Here is a 19,070-nt window from a genome sequence, read left to right on the forward strand (position 1 = left end):
CCCCACTTCTCCCACCCGGTTCAAAACCTCCGCCAAATCCTCGGCCATTATTCCCCAGAAGTGGGTGTACAACTCCCTGGTGATCCCGTCCCTCCCTGGAGTCCTCCCCACTTTTAGGGAGAACAAGGCCTTCCTTACCTCATCCTGACCTATCTTCCCCCCCAGGGCCTCCTGCTGTCCCTCCCTTACCTTCCTCCAGAGCTTCCCTACCAGCCTGTCCCCCTCCTCTGTGTCCCTCTCCTCTCTCCCAAACAGCACAGAGTAGAAACGCGCTGCTGCGTCCAGCTTCTCCTCTTGCTCCCTAACCTCCCCCTGGCCTGTCATTATCGCCTCTATCCATCCATCATTTTGGCGCTCCCTCACCGCTTTAAAAAAGAAAGGCGTCACCTTTTCATCCCTTTCCCTCCTCTCCACTCTTGCCAGGAAGGCAAACCGCCTTGCTTTCCCTATATAATGTGCCTTTATGCTCTCTTTTAAGGCCTTGACCTCCTCTGTCCTTACCCTCCCTCCCCTGTTTGCCAGCCCCACCCAGTATTGCAACTCGCTCTGCAGTGCCCACACCCTCTCTCTCTCTTCCCTCCTCTTCGCTATACCGTAGGCCACACAGAACTCCCTCACCCTTTGCTTCACCACCTCCCACCACTCCAGGATACAGGAAAATTGGGCTTTGAAGGCCTTCCACCCCAAATAAAACTCTGCAAACTGCTCCACAAACACCGCATCTTCCAGGAGTTCTGCATTGAAGCTCCACGTCCTGCTTTTCTCCCGTTCCCCTCCCTCTATAATGCATTTTATCGCGCAATGGTCGGAGGACCAGCTTGGCAACAGCACAAAATTTTTTAACTTAAACTCCTTTGACACAAAAAAATAATCCAGCCTTCTCCTACAGCCCCTGGAGTTCGCCCATGTAAACCCCTCCCCCTGTCGGCCATTTTGCCTAAACCCATCAAACAAAGAAAACCTAACTAAAATCTCTTTTTCTAAATAACTAACAGAAAAATCCCTCCTTCCTCCCACTATCCCTTCGTCCACAGCCACATTAAAATCCCCTCCCAAAATTATACCTCTGTTCGTGGCCAACAAATCCGGCAACAACTTAAAAAAAACCAAACGCTCAGAAATGTTGCACGGGGCATGTACATTTATGAGCCGCAGTTTCTCCCCCCCCCACAAAACATCCACACACAGGAGCTTTCCTGGGACTACGGTCAGGAATTCCTCCACCATAACCCCCCTTCCCTTAAACAAAATCCCCAAGCCATCCGCATGTACATTTCCCACTGACCAGATTGAAGGCCCCAAAACCCAATCCCTTCTAAACACAGCCACGTCCTTCCCCCCTCCCAAATGGCATTCCTGCAGGAAACATACATCAAAAGGGACCTCTTTCAATGATAAAAACAGTCCCACTCTTTTGTCCCGTTCCCTTATGCCCCTGGCATTTAGAGACATGAAAATCCTCTCCATTCCTGTATTAAAGTAATTATTGGCCTCCGGCCTACCTCCGTCCGAAAATCTTCTCCATGGCCACCCTCGGATCCGTTGGCAGCGGAGCCTCCGCACTCCCCATCTCCTTCTCCACCTCTTCGGCCCAGTCCTTGGGCCTCGCCATGGCTTCGGTAGGGGCCCTGGCCTTAGCCTGCCTCCCACCCGGTGGAGCTCCAGCCATCTCAGGCCTCTCCTTCCTCTTCTCTCCCCTCAGCCTGATGACGGCATCCTCCTCCATGGACAACTCCATGTCGGAGTCGTCGCTGCCTTCCTCCGCCGTCTCCCTCCCCTCCATGCTGTCGGGACCCAGATCTGTGTCTGGGATCGGGCCCTCCTCGGTGCTAGGCCCCGCTGGGCCTGGTGTAGGCTCCTCCGCCTCCCTCGGGCCTGGTGTAGGCCCCTCCACCTCCGCTGGGCCTGGTGTAGGCCCCTCTGCCTCCTTTGGGCCTGGTATAGGCCCCTCAGCCTCTGCCGGGCCTGATGCAGGCCTCTCAGCCCTCGCCGGGCCTGATGTAGGCCTCTCCGCCTCCTTTGGGCCTGGTGTAGGCCCGTCTGCCTCTGTTGGGCCTGATGTAGGCCTCACAGCCTCTGTTGGGCCTGGTGCAGGCCTCTCCACCCCCGCTGGCCCTGGTGTAGGTGCTGCTCTCTCCCTGGCTGCATCGGCGTAGGTGCGGCGCCGCTCAGGGCATGCCCTCATGAGGTGCTCCCCGGAGCCACATACGTTGCAGGTGCGCGGCTCCTTGCATTCGACCGCCATGTGCCCTCGCTGCCGGCAGTTGTGGCACACCACCGACCTGCACCCCGCGTCGACGTGCCCCACCTCCATGCACCTCCGACAAAAAGGAGGTTGCCGAGAATAGGAGATGTGGCCCTTCACTCCCTCGACCGTGCAGAGGGCCGGAGGATGGAGGTAGCCCTCGTAGCCGTGGTCACTCTCCCGCAGCAGGACCTCGTACACCCTCTGGCCATTCCAGAAGCCAAAGACGTCCCTCCGGTATCTGGGTCCGGCCACCACCCTGGCGTACCTCTCCAGGTACCTCCCGACCGCCTCGTCCGGCACGTTCATGTCGAACAGGTTTATAATCACCACCCTGTGGTTCCTCCTCTCCATGGACTCCACTCTCCACGGCCCCAGGTCTTCCCTCTTGCATCTCTCCATGAATGCCTGGAATGCTTCTGGTCCTCTGAAGGCCATGTCGACAAACTCCTCTCTCCCGTTCCTCTGGATGCCCAGAATATCCCTCTCTGACAGAGAGAACTTCTCCAACACAAAACTCTTCACAAAATCTTCCCTCTGGGGCATGCTCCCTGGGGCCCCTGCCCATTTCACCCTTGCAGTATTCCTTACGGCTCTCCAGTTGCTCGATGACATACTTACTTTCGCTTCTATCTACCACAATCCACTTGATCTTAGCCAAAAGGCCGAGAAGCGATAACCGCAAACGGGCCCCTGCCGACGGCGCCCTCCCGGTGGCCCCGGACCGCGCTCGGGGCAGACGCCACCTGGCCCAGGGGCCGGCCCCCCTCCCCGCCTTCCCAAGAACCCTGCGCACGCACTGACTGGCCGGTCGGCGAGCTACCGTAACGACCGGACTCAGCTGGCTCCTCCCACCAAGATCCACTGTCCTCCACTGGCAGGCACAGCCGCCAAAAACACTCGACACATACCGAGTACGCTGTGACGTACTTACTACCGAGTCACTTACCGAATAGCTGCTCTCTAGGCAGCGACCAAAGCTATTTAGCGAGCGGGGCATCGATCGCACGCGGCAAGCAGGCGATAAGCCAGAAACGAGCAAGTCGGCGACTCGCAAGCAACCCGCATACCTGTCGCACATTGCCGTCTGTCCTTAAACCGTTCGAAGTTGCCCCGCCCTGTGGACGGAGCATCCAAAAATAGCACAAACTCAGGTGCGTTCCTCTCCACGGAAATCTTTAGTAAAAGGCGAAAGATTTGTGCGTGCTGAAGAGAAACCCGAGCGAAATGTGACCTTTCAGCGCACCAGGCGCCTCCGGCCCCCTTCCCAGCCACTCCCACTGACCCGGGGTTGCCACTGCCGCCAGCCGGCCGGACAGACAGACAATCCGAGAGGGAAGGTGGGAAAAGCGAGACAGCGCAATGACAACAAACAGTTACGTCCCGCACAGAAAACTACATCATTTTGCTAAAAAACAGAGGCAAGCACACTTACAACAAGGGCACATATTCACCCTATTTACAACACAATTTACATACATACAAAAAAAAACAAACAAACAAACAAACAAACAAACAAACAAACAGGGGGAAGAACAGGGCAACCCACCCACCTAGTAAAGGACAACAAAACACAACCTTTTTTTGCACAAAACTTGGAGAGGCGCACCGTTCCCGAACGCACTGCAATAACGGGTCGATGCTTGAAGCGGACGGAGCAAGCTCCTTCTCCGACTCCCTGTGCCAAAAATCCGTTTAATATATAGTCCCCTGATAGGGGACGTATCAGATATTAAACTGATAAGAACAGATTTTTTTTTTTTTTTTTGTGGTGAAGCTCTGAGTCAAGGCCTTAGCGTTGGCTCAGAGTTTTACCTATTTTTTTACTAAATCTCCTCTAAACTACTCCTTATATACATATATACAATCGCAACCATATCCAAATCACTCTCCAAATCAATCCCCGTCCAAATCCAAATTCCCGTTTAGCCATAAATCCAATCCGCTAAACCCCGTAGGGTATTCACTCAAACCCCGTAGGGTACAACTCAAACCCCGTAGGGTATTACTCTAGCCCCGTAGGGTCCTAACTATACAATAAGGAGGGAAAAAAATAAAACCCCCCGATCGCTCCTCACCACCAGGCCGAAGCCTGGCTTGAGAGCCGATCTGGCAAGCTCCAGGCCTAAGGCAGAGACCCAAGGGGAACCATGAACCATCATGGCTCTTACCCTTGATCTTAGCCAAAAGGCCGAGAAGCGATAACCGCAAACGGGCCCCTGCCGACGGCGCCCTCCCGGTGGCCCCGGACCGCGCTCGGGGCAGACGCCACCTGGCCCAGGGGCCGGCCCCCCTCCCCGCCTTCCCAAGAACCCTGCGCACGCACTGACTGGCCGGTCGGCGAGCTACCGTAACGACCGGACTCAGCTGGCTCCTCCCACCAAGATCCACTGTCCTCCACTGGCAGGCACAGCCGCCAAAAACACTCGACACATACCGAGTACGCTGTGACGTACTTACTACCGAGTCACTTACCGAATAGCTGCTCTCTAGGCAGCGACCAAAGCTATTTAGCGAGCGGGGCATCGATCGCACGCGGCAAGCAGGCGATAAGCCAGAAACGAGCAAGTCGGCGACTCGCAAGCAACCCGCATACCTGTCGCACATTGCCGTCTGTCCTTAAACCGTTCGAAGTTGCCCCGCCCTGTGGACGGAGCATCCAAAAATAGCACAAACTCAGGTGCGTTCCTCTCCACGGAAATCTTTAGTAAAAGGCGAAAGATTTGTGCGTGCTGAAGAGAAACCCGAGCGAAATGTGACCTTTCAGCGCACCAGGCGCCTCCGGCCCCCTTCCCAGCCACTCCCACTGACCCGGGGTTGCCACTGCCGCCAGCCGGCCGGACAGACAGACAATCCGAGAGGGAAGGTGGGAAAAGCGAGACAGCGCAATGACAACAAACAGTTACGTCCCGCACAGAAAACTACATCATTTTGCTAAAAAACAGAGGCAAGCACACTTACAACAAGGGCACATATTCACCCTATTTACAACACAATTTACATACATACAAAAAAAAACAAACAAACAAACAAACAAACAAACAGGGGGAAGAACAGGGCAACCCACCCACCTAGTAAAGGACAACAAAACACAACCTTTTTTTGCACAAAACTTGGAGAGGCGCACCGTTCCCGAACGCACTGCAATAACGGGTCGATGCTTGAAGCGGACGGAGCAAGCTCCTTCTCCGACTCCCTGTGCCAAAAATCCGTTTAATATATAGTCCCCTGATAGGGGACGTATCAGATATTAAACTGATAAGAACAGATTTTTTTTGTTTTAAAGATCTTTATTCCATCTCATAACCTCATTATACATCATGTACATTCTTACGTATACTAACTTAAACATTAGACATCCACTCACTTAACATTACACTCATACCCCGTCCCTATATACCCTATCTAACACATCAACATCCCCTCATGTACCCCCCACCCCCCCCAAAACCGCTAATATATTTTCCCACACCTCCCTCCACTCCTCTTTACCCCTCCTATGAAGGCACATTTTTGCTTCTCTTTTAATTTTTCCCTCCCACTCCCTGAACCACTGCCTACTAGATGTCACGTCTGATGGAAACTCCACCTTTTTATTCCTGGCGTCCCAAAGCATTGTCTTCCCCCAACTCATCAATAGACACACCACCTTCCTCCTCTCCCCTGTCAAAACTCCCCACCCGTTCCCTTTCAGGACCCAGTCCCTCAAAATTCCCACTCTCAACCAACGAAAAACACCGCTCTTATCAACCCTCCCCCAAAAAGCCCTCGCAAAAAAACAGTCCCAGAACACATGAGCCACAGTCTCATCCTCGTTACACCCTCTCGGGCAGTGAGCTGACCTTGCCGTCCCAAACCTGTGGAGCCTCTCTCTCACTGGTAGCCTCCCAAGAGCCCCCAACCAGTTTAGGTCCCTCACCCGATTAGGCATCCCCTTCCCCTGTAAAGCGCCCCAGTCCACCCCCTTCCCCGCCAGCATCTTCCCCTCCTCTCTCACCACCCCGCCCAGGAGCATCTTGTACAATTCCCTGTGGTCCTCCAGATTCTCCCTGGTCATGTGCACTTTATTCAATCTCATAAATAAAATGGCCCTCTCATAATACCAGGGCACATCTTCTGCCCTCGGACCCCTGTTATCCCACCCAGTAACCCATCTCAACGCAGTCCCAACCCACAACTTAGCTAAATGAAAACACTTATGTGTATCTCCCCGCGTTAAAACTTGATAAACCCCCTCCAAAAACAACACTTCCAGCTTCAAAGGAATATTAATAAGGCTCCTCCCCCCCTCCCTCACTGGGAGATACATCACCTCCCTCTTAACGGGCTCATACCTACCCCCCCATATAAAAGAAAAAATTAATTTCAAAAGTTTCCTCCTATACCTCACCGGCATTGGAAAAACCCTCCCCAGGTATAAAACTTGTGGGAAAACATCGACATTCACTGCGAGGACTTTCCCCGACACCGTTAAAGCCCTGCTTCTCCATATATTAAGTTTTCTTTCCACCTTCCCCAAACACACTTCCCAATTCAAATTGTCTGACCTCCCCTTCAAAAACCGGACCCCCAAAATTTTTAACCCCTCCTCCCCACTTCGAACAATCCCATACCTTCCCCCAGTCCCCCCCATCCATCCCTCTGAAAACAAAATGGCCGATTTGTTCATGTTAATCAAAGACCCCGTCCCCCTACAATACCTATTCAAAATCTCCATTGCCCGGTCTATATCGCTTTCGCATGACACCAGTACTGTGGTGTCATCGGCGTACTGGAGCACTTTGATCGGCTTCCCCATGCCCCCTGGAACCTGCACCCCAACAAAAGCCCTATCTTCCCTCAGCATCACTGCCAATGGCTCAATAAACAAAACGTACAAAAGTGGCGACAGAGGGCACCCCTGCCTAACCCCCCTACCCTGCACTACTGGACCACTCAGTTTCCCATTTAATTTTACCCTACTAAAAACCCCCCGATACAAAATCTTAACCCATGAAATAAAGCCCTCCCCAAAATTCATCCTTCCTAAAACCTGAAACAAAAACCCATGATCTACCCTATCGAAAGCCTTCTGCTGGTCCAAACTCAAAACCCCAACCCCTACCCCCCTACTCTGTGCCCAACTCAACATATCCCTGACCACAAATAAATTTTGGATCCCTGACCTACCTGGAACCGCACATGTCTGGTCTCCAGAGACCACCTCCCCTATCACCTCACTAGCCCTGTCGACCAGTACCCTCCCCAACACCCTCGCATCCACGCATAGCAGCGTGACAGGCCGCCAATTCCCCAACTCCCTTTTGTCTCCTTTCTTATAAATCAAATGAATAATTCCCTCCCTCATAGAAAATGGTAATAAACCAACCCTCCCAACTTCATTGTACACCTCCACTAAATCCTCCCCCATAATGTCCCAAAAACAAACATATAATTCTTTTGGGATACCGTCCCTCCCTGGAGCCTTGTCTCCCTTCATCCCAAACAGGCCTCTCCTTACCTCTTCCTTTGAGAGTGCCCTCCCCAAAGCCTCCTGCTTCCCCTCCCCCACTCTCCTCCACAACTGCTCCACCATTCTATCTCCCTCTTCCACATCCCTATCAGCCTCCCTAAATAAATGAGAATAATACCTGACAGCAGCATCCAACTTGTCCTGCTGCTCCGTCACCTCCCCCCCCTGCTCTGTCAGCAAGACCTCCATCGCTGCTGCCGCCTGCCTCTCCTTTGCCTTCCGAAAGAAGAAGGCTGTCACCTTCTCGTCCTTCTCCCTCCTCTCCACCCCGGCCATGAACAAAACCCTCCTCGCCCTCTCAACATAATACTCTTTAATTTCCGACTTGATTCTACTTACCTCCTCCCATACTACCACACCTCCTCTGTTGGCAACCCCAGCCCAATACTGCAGGTCCCTCTGCAGCTGCCAAACCCTCTCCCTCTCCTCCCTCCTCTTCGCCCTCCCATACCCTTGACAGAACTCCCTAACTCTCTCCTTCACTACCTCCCACCAATCCAGGATTGACTCAAAGCGACATTTAAAAACCTGCCAGCCCAAATAAAACTCCCTAAATTGCTCAACAAAAATCTTATCCTTTAAAAATCCATTATTAAATTTCCAAATTCCCTCCCCCCGAGGCTCCTCCCTCCTTCCCAAAGAAAATTTAATCATCTGATGATCTGACGACCAACTCGGTGTCACCTGGAACTTATGAACTGATTCCCCCTGAGAAACAAAGAAATAATCCAGCCGCCTATTTATACCCCTTGTATTGCTCCAGGTATATCCTGGCCCTTGAAACCCACCCTCCTTAAACACATCCACCAAATTAAACTTAACCAATAACTCTTTTAGAAAAACAGCAGAAAAATCTCTCCTGCCCCCAACCACTCCCTCATCCAATGAACAATTAAAATCCCCCCCTAACACCACACACCTGTTTGTCATTAACAGAACTGGCAGACATTTTAGAAAAGAAAATCTCTCCGTTATATTACACGGAGAATAAACATTTAAAAACCTAAACTTTTTACCCCCCCAAATAACATCGACACACAAGAGCCTGCCTGGTACAATAGATACAAATTCCTCAATAAAAATCCCTCCCTCTTTAAACAAAATACCTAAACCATCAGCAAACACATTCCCAACACTCCAAACAGAAATCCCTAAATTCCACTCTTTAACTAAAGATATTACCTCCTTCCCTCCCGCCAAATGGCACTCTTGTAAAAAACAAACAGAAAAGGGCACAGAACGTAAAGAATAAAAAAGAGCTTGCCTCTTACCCCGGTCTTTAAGTCCCCTTGTGTTCAATGAAATAAAAATTTTGTCTGCCATGACCAAACCAAAATTGCAACACAGGCCTCACTCACTGCAGGCCCAAACTTTGGGCAAAAGCCTCAGTCCCCTTTACCAATGTGGCGTCATCGGGAGTATCCATGAGCTCCCCCTCCTCAGCCCAGTCCAGAGACTTGCCCTTCTTCTTGGCGGCCTTCCTAGCCACCACCCCGGCCTTCTCCACCACCTGCTTCCTCTTGGCCCCACGTATCTCCACCTCTTCCTCCATACTGCACACAGAGCCCTCACTGTCCTCGTCGGCAGTGAGTATGTCCTCCAGGTCAGTGTCCTGCACCACACTGACCTCCCTGGAGGTACCTGCCACCCCCGACCCAGACGGCTCGCTCTGCTCCGTATCGCCTCCCAGCTCCCGCTGCCCCTCCTCAGGCTTCTCCTCCACTACAGGCCCTGTTGCTGGTTCCGGCTCAGCTCCCCCGGCCTCCTTTTCCTTCTGCGTCTCCGCCGCTGGCTGCACCTCCACCCTCTCGGCCTCCTGCTGCTCCTGCGCTGGTGGCCCTGGCCTCGGCTCGGCTCTCTCAGAACCACCTGCTGCCTCGGCGTAGGTACGACGCCTCTCCGGACAGGTGCGCATGAAATGCTCCTTCGACCCGCAGAGATTACACACCTTTGGGTCCTGGCATTCGACCGCCATGTGCCCCCTCCTCCCGCAATTGTGGCACACGACCGTCTCGCACTCCTGGTCGGTGTGCCCCACCTCCATACACCTCCTACAGAACGGGGGCTGCCTGGAGTACATGAGGTGCCCCCTTACCCCATCTATGTTGCACAGGGCCGGCGGATGGAAATACCCCTCATACCCGTGCTCATCCTCCTTCAGAAGCACCTCATACACTCGCTGCCCGTTCCAGAAGCCGTAGGAGTCCCTGCGCAGCCTTGGTCCTGCCACCACCCTGGAATACCGCTCAAGGAACCTCGTCACGTTCTCGTCAGGAAGGTTCATGTCATACATGTTTATGACGATGACCCTGTGGTTCCTCCGCTCTAGAGACTCTATCTCGAAGGGGCCCAGATCTTCCATAGCCTTGCATCGACACAGGAACTCTTGGAACAACCAGGGTGTTCGGAAGGCGAGGTCAAAATACTCCTCCCGTCCATTTCGCTGAATGCCCAGCACCTCCTTCTCAGTCAGAGAAAATTTCCCCAACACAAAGCTCTTGATGAACACCTCTCTCTGGGGCATAGCTCCAGCACTCCCCGTCCACTTTGCTCGCACAGTATTCCGCACCACTCTCCAAACTCCAGCCATCTTCAAAATTATCTCTGCTTTGCTCAGAATCTTGATCTTAGCCAAAAGGCCGAGAAGCGATAACCGCAAACGGGCCCCTGCCGACGGCGCCCTCCCGGTGGCCCCGGACCGCGCTCGGGGCAGACGCCACCTGGCCCAGGGGCCGGCCCCCCTCCCCGCCTTCCCAAGAACCCTGCGCACGCACTGACTGGCCGGTCGGCGAGCTACCGTAACGACCGGACTCAGCTGGCTCCTCCCACCAAGATCCACTGTCCTCCACTGGCAGGCACAGCCGCCAAAAACACTCGACACATACCGAGTACGCTGTGACGTACTTACTACCGAGTCACTTACCGAATAGCTGCTCTCTAGGCAGCGACCAAAGCTATTTAGCGAGCGGGGCATCGATCGCACGCGGCAAGCAGGCGATAAGCCAGAAACGAGCAAGTCGGCGACTCGCAAGCAACCCGCATACCTGTCGCACATTGCCGTCTGTCCTTAAACCGTTCGAAGTTGCCCCGCCCTGTGGACGGAGCATCCAAAAATAGCACAAACTCAGGTGCGTTCCTCTCCACGGAAATCTTTAGTAAAAGGCGAAAGATTTGTGCGTGCTGAAGAGAAACCCGAGCGAAATGTGACCTTTCAGCGCACCAGGCGCCTCCGGCCCCCTTCCCAGCCACTCCCACTGACCCGGGGTTGCCACTGCCGCCAGCCGGCCGGACAGACAGACAATCCGAGAGGGAAGGTGGGAAAAGCGAGACAGCGCAATGACAACAAACAGTTACGTCCCGCACAGAAAACTACATCATTTTGCTAAAAAACAGAGGCAAGCACACTTACAACAAGGGCACATATTCACCCTATTTACAACACAATTTACATACATACAAAAAAAAACAAACAAACAAACAAACAAACAAACAAACAAACAGGGGGAAGAACAGGGCAACCCACCCACCTAGTAAAGGACAACAAAACACAACCTTTTTTTGCACAAAACTTGGAGAGGCGCACCGTTCCCGAACGCACTGCAATAACGGGTCGATGCTTGAAGCGGACGGAGCAAGCTCCTTCTCCGACTCCCTGTGCCAAAAATCCGTTTAATATATAGTCCCCTGATAGGGGACGTATCAGATATTAAACTGATAAGAACAGATTTTATTTATTTTTTTTTTTTTTTTTTTTTTTTTTGTGGTGAAGCTCAAAGTCAAGGCATTAGCGTTGGCTAAGAGTTTTACCTTTTTATTATTAAATCTACTCTAAGTAAGCCTATTCACATATGTACAACAACGCCGTTGTCCGAATCAAAATCCAAGTCAATCCATATCCAAATCCAATTTCCAGTAGCAATAAATCCAATCAGATAACCCCGAAGGGTTCAATTCAGGCCCCGAAGGGTACATTTCTAACCCCGAAGGGTACTAGTCTATCAGGGGGAACCTAAAAAACCCCCGATCGCTCCTCACCACCAGGCCGAAGCCTGGCTTGAGAGCAGGTGGAGTACGCTCCAGACCTCCGGCAGAGACCCTAGGGGATCCATGAACCATCATGGATCTTACCCTTGATCTTAGCCAAAAGGCCGAGAAGCGATAACCGCAAACGGGCCCCTGCCGACGGCGCCCTCCCGGTGGCCCCGGACCGCGCTCGGGGCAGACGCCACCTGGCCCAGGGGCCGGCCCCCCTCCCCGCCTTCCCAAGAACCCTGCGCACGCACTGACTGGCCGGTCGGCGAGCTACCGTAACGACCGGACTCAGCTGGCTCCTCCCACCAAGATCCACTGTCCTCCACTGGCAGGCACAGCCGCCAAAAACACTCGACACATACCGAGTACGCTGTGACGTACTTACTACCGAGTCACTTACCGAATAGCTGCTCTCTAGGCAGCGACCAAAGCTATTTAGCGAGCGGGGCATCGATCGCACGCGGCAAGCAGGCGATAAGCCAGAAACGAGCAAGTCGGCGACTCGCAAGCAACCCGCATACCTGTCGCACATTGCCGTCTGTCCTTAAACCGTTCGAAGTTGCCCCGCCCTGTGGACGGAGCATCCAAAAATAGCACAAACTCAGGTGCGTTCCTCTCCACGGAAATCTTTAGTAAAAGGCGAAAGATTTGTGCGTGCTGAAGAGAAACCCGAGCGAAATGTGACCTTTCAGCGCACCAGGCGCCTCCGGCCCCCTTCCCAGCCACTCCCACTGACCCGGGGTTGCCACTGCCGCCAGCCGGCCGGACAGACAGACAATCCGAGAGGGAAGGTGGGAAAAGCGAGACAGCGCAATGACAACAAACAGTTACGTCCCGCACAGAAAACTACATCATTTTGCTAAAAAACAGAGGCAAGCACACTTACAACAAGGGCACATATTCACCCTATTTACAACACAATTTACATACATACAAAAAAAAACAAACAAACAAACAAACAAACAAACAGGGGGAAGAACAGGGCAACCCACCCACCTAGTAAAGGACAACAAAACACAACCTTTTTTTGCACAAAACTTGGAGAGGCGCACCGTTCCCGAACGCACTGCAATAACGGGTCGATGCTTGAAGCGGACGGAGCAAGCTCCTTCTCCGACTCCCTGTGCCAAAAATCCGTTTAATATATAGTCCCCTGATAGGGGACGTATCAGATATTAAACTGATAAGAACAGATTTTTTTTTTTTTGTATTTAAATTAATTTATTGGTCCGCACCAAACACATTACACATCACATTCCCTTACAACACTGAACAACAAAACCCAAATCACATCGTCTTGACAAAAGTAAACTCAAAACCACCCCCTCCCCTAAAGTCCCAACACATTCCCACTGTACAAACACATTTCAAAACAAACAAAAACAGAACAGAAACCAGCAACACAACCAAGAACAGAAACAAAAGCAGAACCACAACCAAACCCCTCAAAAACCCTTATATCACCCCCTTCCATCGCTCCCATGCAGCGTGGAATCCCCAGCTCAGCACCTCCCATCCGAAGCGCCGCTCCACCTCCGCCTCCACCATCCGCACCACCCCCCTCCCTGTCCACCCCGTCTTCACCGCCCCCCTCTCCCCCCGCGCCCCCCACAGCTTCTGCTTCGCCAGGCTCAGCAGCAGCAGTGTCTGAAACCTGGCCCTCCCCTTCTCCCTCCCCAACCCCTCTCCACACAACACTCCCTCCCGTGTCACCCCCCTTATGCTCCTGTACCTCCTCCCCATCAGCTGCCACACCTCCTGGGCAAAGGGGCAGCCCCAGAAGACATGGGCCACGGTCTCCTCCTCCCTCCCACAGCCCTCCCTGGGACAGAACCTGTTCTGGGTCAGCCCGTGCCGGTACAGGACGTCCCTCACCGGCAGCCTCCCGTAGGCCACCAGCCAGTTCAGGTCCCTTAGGCGGTTCTCCAGGCCCTTTGGCTGGATAGCCGCCCAGACCTCCCGCCCCACCGGCACTCCTGTCCCCCCCACAGGCCTCAGCCGCGCCTTTAAGGCCTTGTACAGGGCCCTGTGCTGCAGCACCAGCCCCTTGTCTGCACACTCCTTGTGCCTCTTGGCCCAGCGCCCCACCTGCGCATAATGAGCAGGGGCCACCTGCCCCCTCGGCACCCTGTTGTCCCACCCCACCAGAAACCGCACACAGGACGAAAACCAAAAACGAACAAAATACTGAAACTTATGACAAACCGGGGAAACCAAGGAAACACACAAATTACAAAAAAACAACACATCTAACTTAAGCGGAACATGTAACACATCCCTCCCTCCCTCCTCCACCGCCATATACATTACCTCTCTCCTTATATACTCGTAACCCCCCCCCCACAAAAACTTGAACACCGCCCGCACCAGCTCCCTCTTAAGCCGCACGGGCAAAGGAAAAACATACGACAAATAAACTAAAAACGGAAAAATGTCGGCCTTTACCGCTAACACCCTCCCGGACAGTGTGAGCCGGCGTGTTGACCAGAGGCCTAATTTGGCCTTCACATCCGCCACCCTCTTCTCCCAGTTCCTCACTGCGTCCCGCCTGTCTCCCTCTCCAAACTCTACCCCCAGGACCCTCACTGGCCCTATACTTACCTGCAGCCCACACTGTCCATCCCTTCTACCCTTCCACGCCCCTAAATACTTCATGGTGGACTTTGCCAGGTTAACAGAAGCCCCCGCCCCCCTGGCAAAGTCCCCCACCACCTCCATTGCCCTCCGCACACTCCCGTCCCCCTCCAAAAACAGACAGACATCGTCTGCGTACAGCCCTGCCTTCACGCTCTGCCCCCCTGCTCCTGGCATTGGGACCCCTCTTATCCCTCCGTCCCTCCGCACTGCCTCGGCCATCGGCTCTATGTAAAGCACGAAGAGGAGCGGTGACAAAGGGCAACCCTGCCTTACCCCCCCCTTCTGCCCCACCATCTCCCCCAAAAACCCGTTGACCCCTACCCTACTCCCTACCCCTTTATACAGGAGCTGCAGCCACCTCAAAAACCCCACCCCAAAGCCCAAGCACGCCAAAACCCCAAACAAAAACCCATGGCTGACCCTGTCAAATGCCTTCTCCATGTCCAGAGAAACAAAAATCAACGGTAGGTTCCTCTCCTCCACCCAACAAAAAACGTCCCTCGTGAGCTGGAGGTTCCATGTTACGGACCTGCCCTCCACCCCACAGGTCTGGTCCTCCCCCACCAGGAATGGCATGGCCAAACTCAGCCGGCCCGCCAGTGCCCGGGCGATGAGCTTATAGTCGACGCCCAGAAGTGTTATCGGGCGCCAGTTGTTCAAATCAAGCTCATCGCCCTTCTTATATAGTAAGGCCACCACTCCCTCCTTCATCGAAGGGGCGAGCTCCCCCCTCTCGTGGATCTCCCGAACGACCTCTAAAAAATCCCGGCCCACCAGCTCCCAGAATTTAAAATAAAATTCCTTGGGAAGCCCATCCTTCCCCGGGACCTTCCCTCCCTTCATCCCGGAGAGTGCCTTTTTCAGCTCCTCCGAGCTGAAAGGCATCTCCAGTACTGCCCTCACTCCCTCCGGCACCCTCTCCTCCACCAAGCCCAGAAAACGCTCGGAGGCACTCCTGTCCACCTCCCTTTCCCCGAAGAGGAGCGAGTAGTAGCAGGAGGCCACCTTTAGCATCTCCTGCGTTCCTCTATGCACCCTCCCGTCCTCCCCCCTCAGCCCTTCCATCACCCTCTTTGCCCTCATCGCCCTCACCCTCTGGAAGAAATACGAGGAGCAGGTCTCATCCTCCTCGTATTTCTCTCCTTGGCTCCTAAAAGCCAGGGAGCGTGCCTTGTCCTCATGCATGCTCTTAAGCTCTGCCTTTAAGGCCTCCCACCTCCCCTCGTCAAACTCCCCCCCGTTGTTCCATCTCACGTAGAGCCCCTCCAGCTCTCTCTGCAGCCTAAGGGAGTACCTCTGCTCCCTCCTTTTTTTCCCCCGGCAGTACGTGATGACAAAAGCCTTGATTCGGGCCTTCGTCACCTCCCACCATTCCACCGCCGAGCTAAAAAAAGGCTTCAGCTTTGCCCACCCTGCGTACGCTTCCCTGAAGCGCACGCAAAAGGCCTCCTCCTCTAAAACCTGAGTATTCATGCGCCAGCACCCTCTCCCAAAGGCTGGCGCATCCCACCCCACTGTCACCACCACCCCACTGTGGTCCGAAAAATAAAGGGGGATCACCTCGGCCGCCTTCACCCTCTGCCCCCCCGGAACAAAAACAAAATCGAGACGGGACTTGGCCCCCCTGCTGTTCCCCCAGGTAAGCCCTGGGTCCTTTGGCCACACCTCCCTAAACCCATCTTTCAGGGAGAACCTCCCTAACACACCTTTCAGGTGTGCCACCGACCAATCAGGTGATTCAAGGGAGACATTAAAGTCCCCCCCCATCACTACAAACCTACTTGTGGCACATACCTGCTCCAAAGATACAAAAAACTCCTTTCTCCTTTGTATCATGGCTGGCGCATAAACGCTTACCATCCTCAACTTTATGCCCCTCCAATCCCCATCCACCACAAGAACCCGCCCCTGCACCCACGAGAACACATTCACAATTTTTATTTCCCTCCCTCTAACCAAAATTCCCACCCCCGAGGAATGGGCCCCACCCACACTCCAAAAAGAAAACCCCTTCTTCCATTCCAAAGTAAATTTCCGAGAGTCCTCACTGGACCTCAGATGCACCTCCTGCAAAAAACAAAACGTAAAACTCTGCGCAGACAAAAAATGAAAAACTCCCCTCCTCTTTTCCCCACTTAACAACCCCCTCACATTACACGTCATTATTCTGAGATATTGTGCCATGACACAAACAAAACAGAAACTAAAACCCCACCATCACAGGCTGAACCCCCCAAACCTCCCTCCCCCTTCCTCCTCATACTCCAAAAAGGGTACCTCATTCGGGGGCCTCAGTTGAACCATCCCCCCGTCATACCCACACTCGGACAGTGGGGAAGCCATGTCCCTCACCCGGCTCTCACCGCTCGACCTGCCTAGGGAGTCCTCAGAGTCCGAGTGAAAGTCCCCCCTGGCCACGCCCAGCCTGACCTTCTTCTTCTTCTTCTTTTTCTTTTCCCCCAGCCCTGGAGACCCGCTCTCCCCGCTGGTGCTCGCTACTGCCAGCTCCTCCGTCGCCTCCGCCCAAGTGGGGGTGCGGCTACGCTTCACCCCCCCCTCCAGGCCTCCTTCCTCACCGCCAGCTGCCCCCGCGCGCACCGCCGCAGAAGCTCCCTCTGGGGGCGCCTCTTCTGCTGCCTCTGCCTTCCGCCCCACCTCTGCTCCACCAGAGGCTGGCACTGCCCTGCCTGCCTTCGCCTCTCCCCTCCTGCCCTGAGGGTGCGGGGTGGGGGGCACCTCCCCAGATGAAGGCACCGACGAAGCTGAGGCCTCTAACTCCGACTCCTCCACCACCTCTGCTGCAGGAGCTGCCCCTGAGCCCTGCGCCGCCTCCGCCGACTGTTGTTCCCCAGCTGGCTCGCTTCCAGGTGCCTGCGTCTCCTCCTCCTCTCCTCCAGGAGGCGCTGCATCGGCCGAAGCAGCACTGCCCTGCTCACGTCCCCGCTCCTCTGCCTGGCTCTGCTGCCCCTCCCCCTGCGCTTCCTCCTCCCCACCACCAGGGGGAGCCGGCTGTCCTCCTGCTGCCTCGGCGTAGGAGCGCCTCCGGGCCGGGCAGTCCCGGATCAGGTGTTCCCCACTCCCGCACAGATGGCACTTCCTTCCTGCCGGGCACTCGCGTGCCGCATGGCCTTCCTCCCCACATGCCAAACACACGAAGAAACTGCAGTCTTTTGCCATGTGTCCATACTTGAGGCACCTCCTGCAGTATGTAGGTAGGCCGGAATAGGTTAGAAAACCTTTATCCGGCCCGATGGAAAATACTGCAGGCAGATGCCTCACACCGCCCACCGCTTTCTCTTCTGGCCTGAGCCTCACCAGGACCTGCCTCTTCCCGTTCCACACCCCAAACCGATTCCGCATCCTCACCTCCGGCCTCAACACGGTGCAATATCTTCCCAAAAACACCTCCACCTCCCTCGCCGTCACAAACGGGTTATAAGTAAGCAGGGTAACCAGCTTCACGTCACTTGAAAAAAGGGGCTCCATGCTAATCCCCTTTAGTACTTCAGCCTCCTTCCTCTCCTTGTAGGCCTCAAAAACTTCAAGACACAGGCCCTCACTGTCCAGCGTCACATCAAACAACCCCCTACTCGGGTAGTCCTGCACACAATACATGCGCTCCACTCCCACATTGAAAAAATCTTTAAAAAGCCTTACTACAACGAACTGCAGATCCACCTTCCGTCTCTCCTCCATTGCAACCTGCAGCCGAATTGTATTCCTCCTCCGTAGGGTTCCTCCTGCCATCTCCGGTCCTGGAGCATCCATGGTCCCACACGCACAATCACTGAATCGCGAAAGTTGTCTCCGTTTGATAAGAACAGATACTACACTTGATCTTAGCCAAAAGGCCGAGAAGCGATAACCGCAAACGGGCCCCTGCCGACGGCGCCCTCCCGGTGGCCCCGGACCGCGCTCGGGGCAGACGCCACCTGGCCCAGGGGCCGGCCCCCCTCCCCGCCTTCCCAAGAACCCTGCGCACGCACTGACTGGCCGGTCGGCGAGCTACCGTAACGACCGGACTCAGCTGGCTCCTCCCACCAAGATCCACTGTCCTCCACTGGCAGGCACAGCCGCCAAAAACACTCGACACATACCGAGTACGCTGTGACGTACTTACTACCGAGTCACTTACCGAATAGCTGCTCTCTAGGCAGCGACCAAAGCTATTTAGCGAGCGGGGCATCGATCGCACGCGGCAAGCAGGCGATAAGCCAGAAACGAGCAAGTCGGCGACTCGCAAGCAACCCGCATACCTGTCGCACATTGCCGTCTGTCCTTAAACCGTTCGAAGTTGCCCCGCCCTGTGGACGGAGCATCCAAAAATAGCACAAACTCAGGTGCGTTCCTCTCCACGGAAATCTTTAGTAAAAGGCGAAAGATTTGTGCGTGCTGAAGAGAAACCCGAGCGAAATGTGACCTTTCAGCGCACCAGGCGCCTCCGGCCCCCTTCCCAGCCACTCCCACTGACCCGGGGTTGCCACTGCCGCCAGCCGGCCGGACAGACAGACAATCCGAGAGGGAAGGTGGGAAAAGCGAGACAGCGCAATGACAACAAACAGTTACGTCCCGCACAGAAAACTACATCATTTTGCTAAAAAACAGAGGCAAGCACACTTACAACAAGGGCACATATTCACCCTA

At 54.3% G+C, this 19,070-nt stretch overlaps 6 non-coding genes and 4 pseudogenes across 6 annotated transcripts; all 10 read right to left on the reverse strand.

Moving 5' to 3' along the window:
* Positions 1-3,354: 3,354 nt before the first annotated feature.
* LOC133106017 (U5 spliceosomal RNA) lies at positions 3,355-3,471 on the reverse strand. Its single transcript, XR_009704197.1, has one exon. It is a non-coding gene; the product is annotated as a U5 spliceosomal RNA (small nuclear RNA).
* Positions 3,472-3,843: 372 nt separating this feature from the next.
* LOC133106491 (U2 spliceosomal RNA) lies at positions 3,844-4,026 on the reverse strand. Its single transcript, XR_009704515.1, has one exon. It is a non-coding gene; the product is annotated as a U2 spliceosomal RNA (small nuclear RNA).
* An 854-nt stretch (positions 4,027-4,880) lies between these two features.
* Positions 4,881-4,997, reverse strand: LOC133106018 (U5 spliceosomal RNA). Its single transcript, XR_009704198.1, has one exon. It is a non-coding gene; the product is annotated as a U5 spliceosomal RNA (small nuclear RNA).
* A 364-nt stretch (positions 4,998-5,361) lies between these two features.
* LOC133106354 (U2 spliceosomal RNA) lies at positions 5,362-5,533 on the reverse strand (annotated as a pseudogene).
* A 5,307-nt stretch (positions 5,534-10,840) lies between these two features.
* LOC133106019 (U5 spliceosomal RNA) lies at positions 10,841-10,957 on the reverse strand. The gene has a single exon (XR_009704199.1). It is a non-coding gene; the product is annotated as a U5 spliceosomal RNA (small nuclear RNA).
* A 372-nt stretch (positions 10,958-11,329) lies between these two features.
* LOC133106445 (U2 spliceosomal RNA) lies at positions 11,330-11,542 on the reverse strand (annotated as a pseudogene).
* An 807-nt stretch (positions 11,543-12,349) lies between these two features.
* On the reverse strand, positions 12,350-12,466 carry LOC133106020 (U5 spliceosomal RNA). Its single transcript, XR_009704200.1, has one exon. It is a non-coding gene; the product is annotated as a U5 spliceosomal RNA (small nuclear RNA).
* A 364-nt stretch (positions 12,467-12,830) lies between these two features.
* LOC133106456 (U2 spliceosomal RNA) lies at positions 12,831-13,010 on the reverse strand (annotated as a pseudogene).
* A 5,144-nt stretch (positions 13,011-18,154) lies between these two features.
* LOC133106575 (U2 spliceosomal RNA) lies at positions 18,155-18,289 on the reverse strand (annotated as a pseudogene).
* Positions 18,290-18,721: 432 nt separating this feature from the next.
* Positions 18,722-18,838, reverse strand: LOC133106021 (U5 spliceosomal RNA). Its single transcript, XR_009704201.1, has one exon. It is a non-coding gene; the product is annotated as a U5 spliceosomal RNA (small nuclear RNA).
* Positions 18,839-19,070: the final 232 nt, after the last annotated feature.

The sequence above is a fragment of the Conger conger genome, chromosome 12, assembly GCF_963514075.1.
Source record: "Conger conger chromosome 12, fConCon1.1, whole genome shotgun sequence".
NCBI lineage: Eukaryota > Metazoa > Chordata > Actinopteri > Anguilliformes > Congridae > Conger > Conger conger.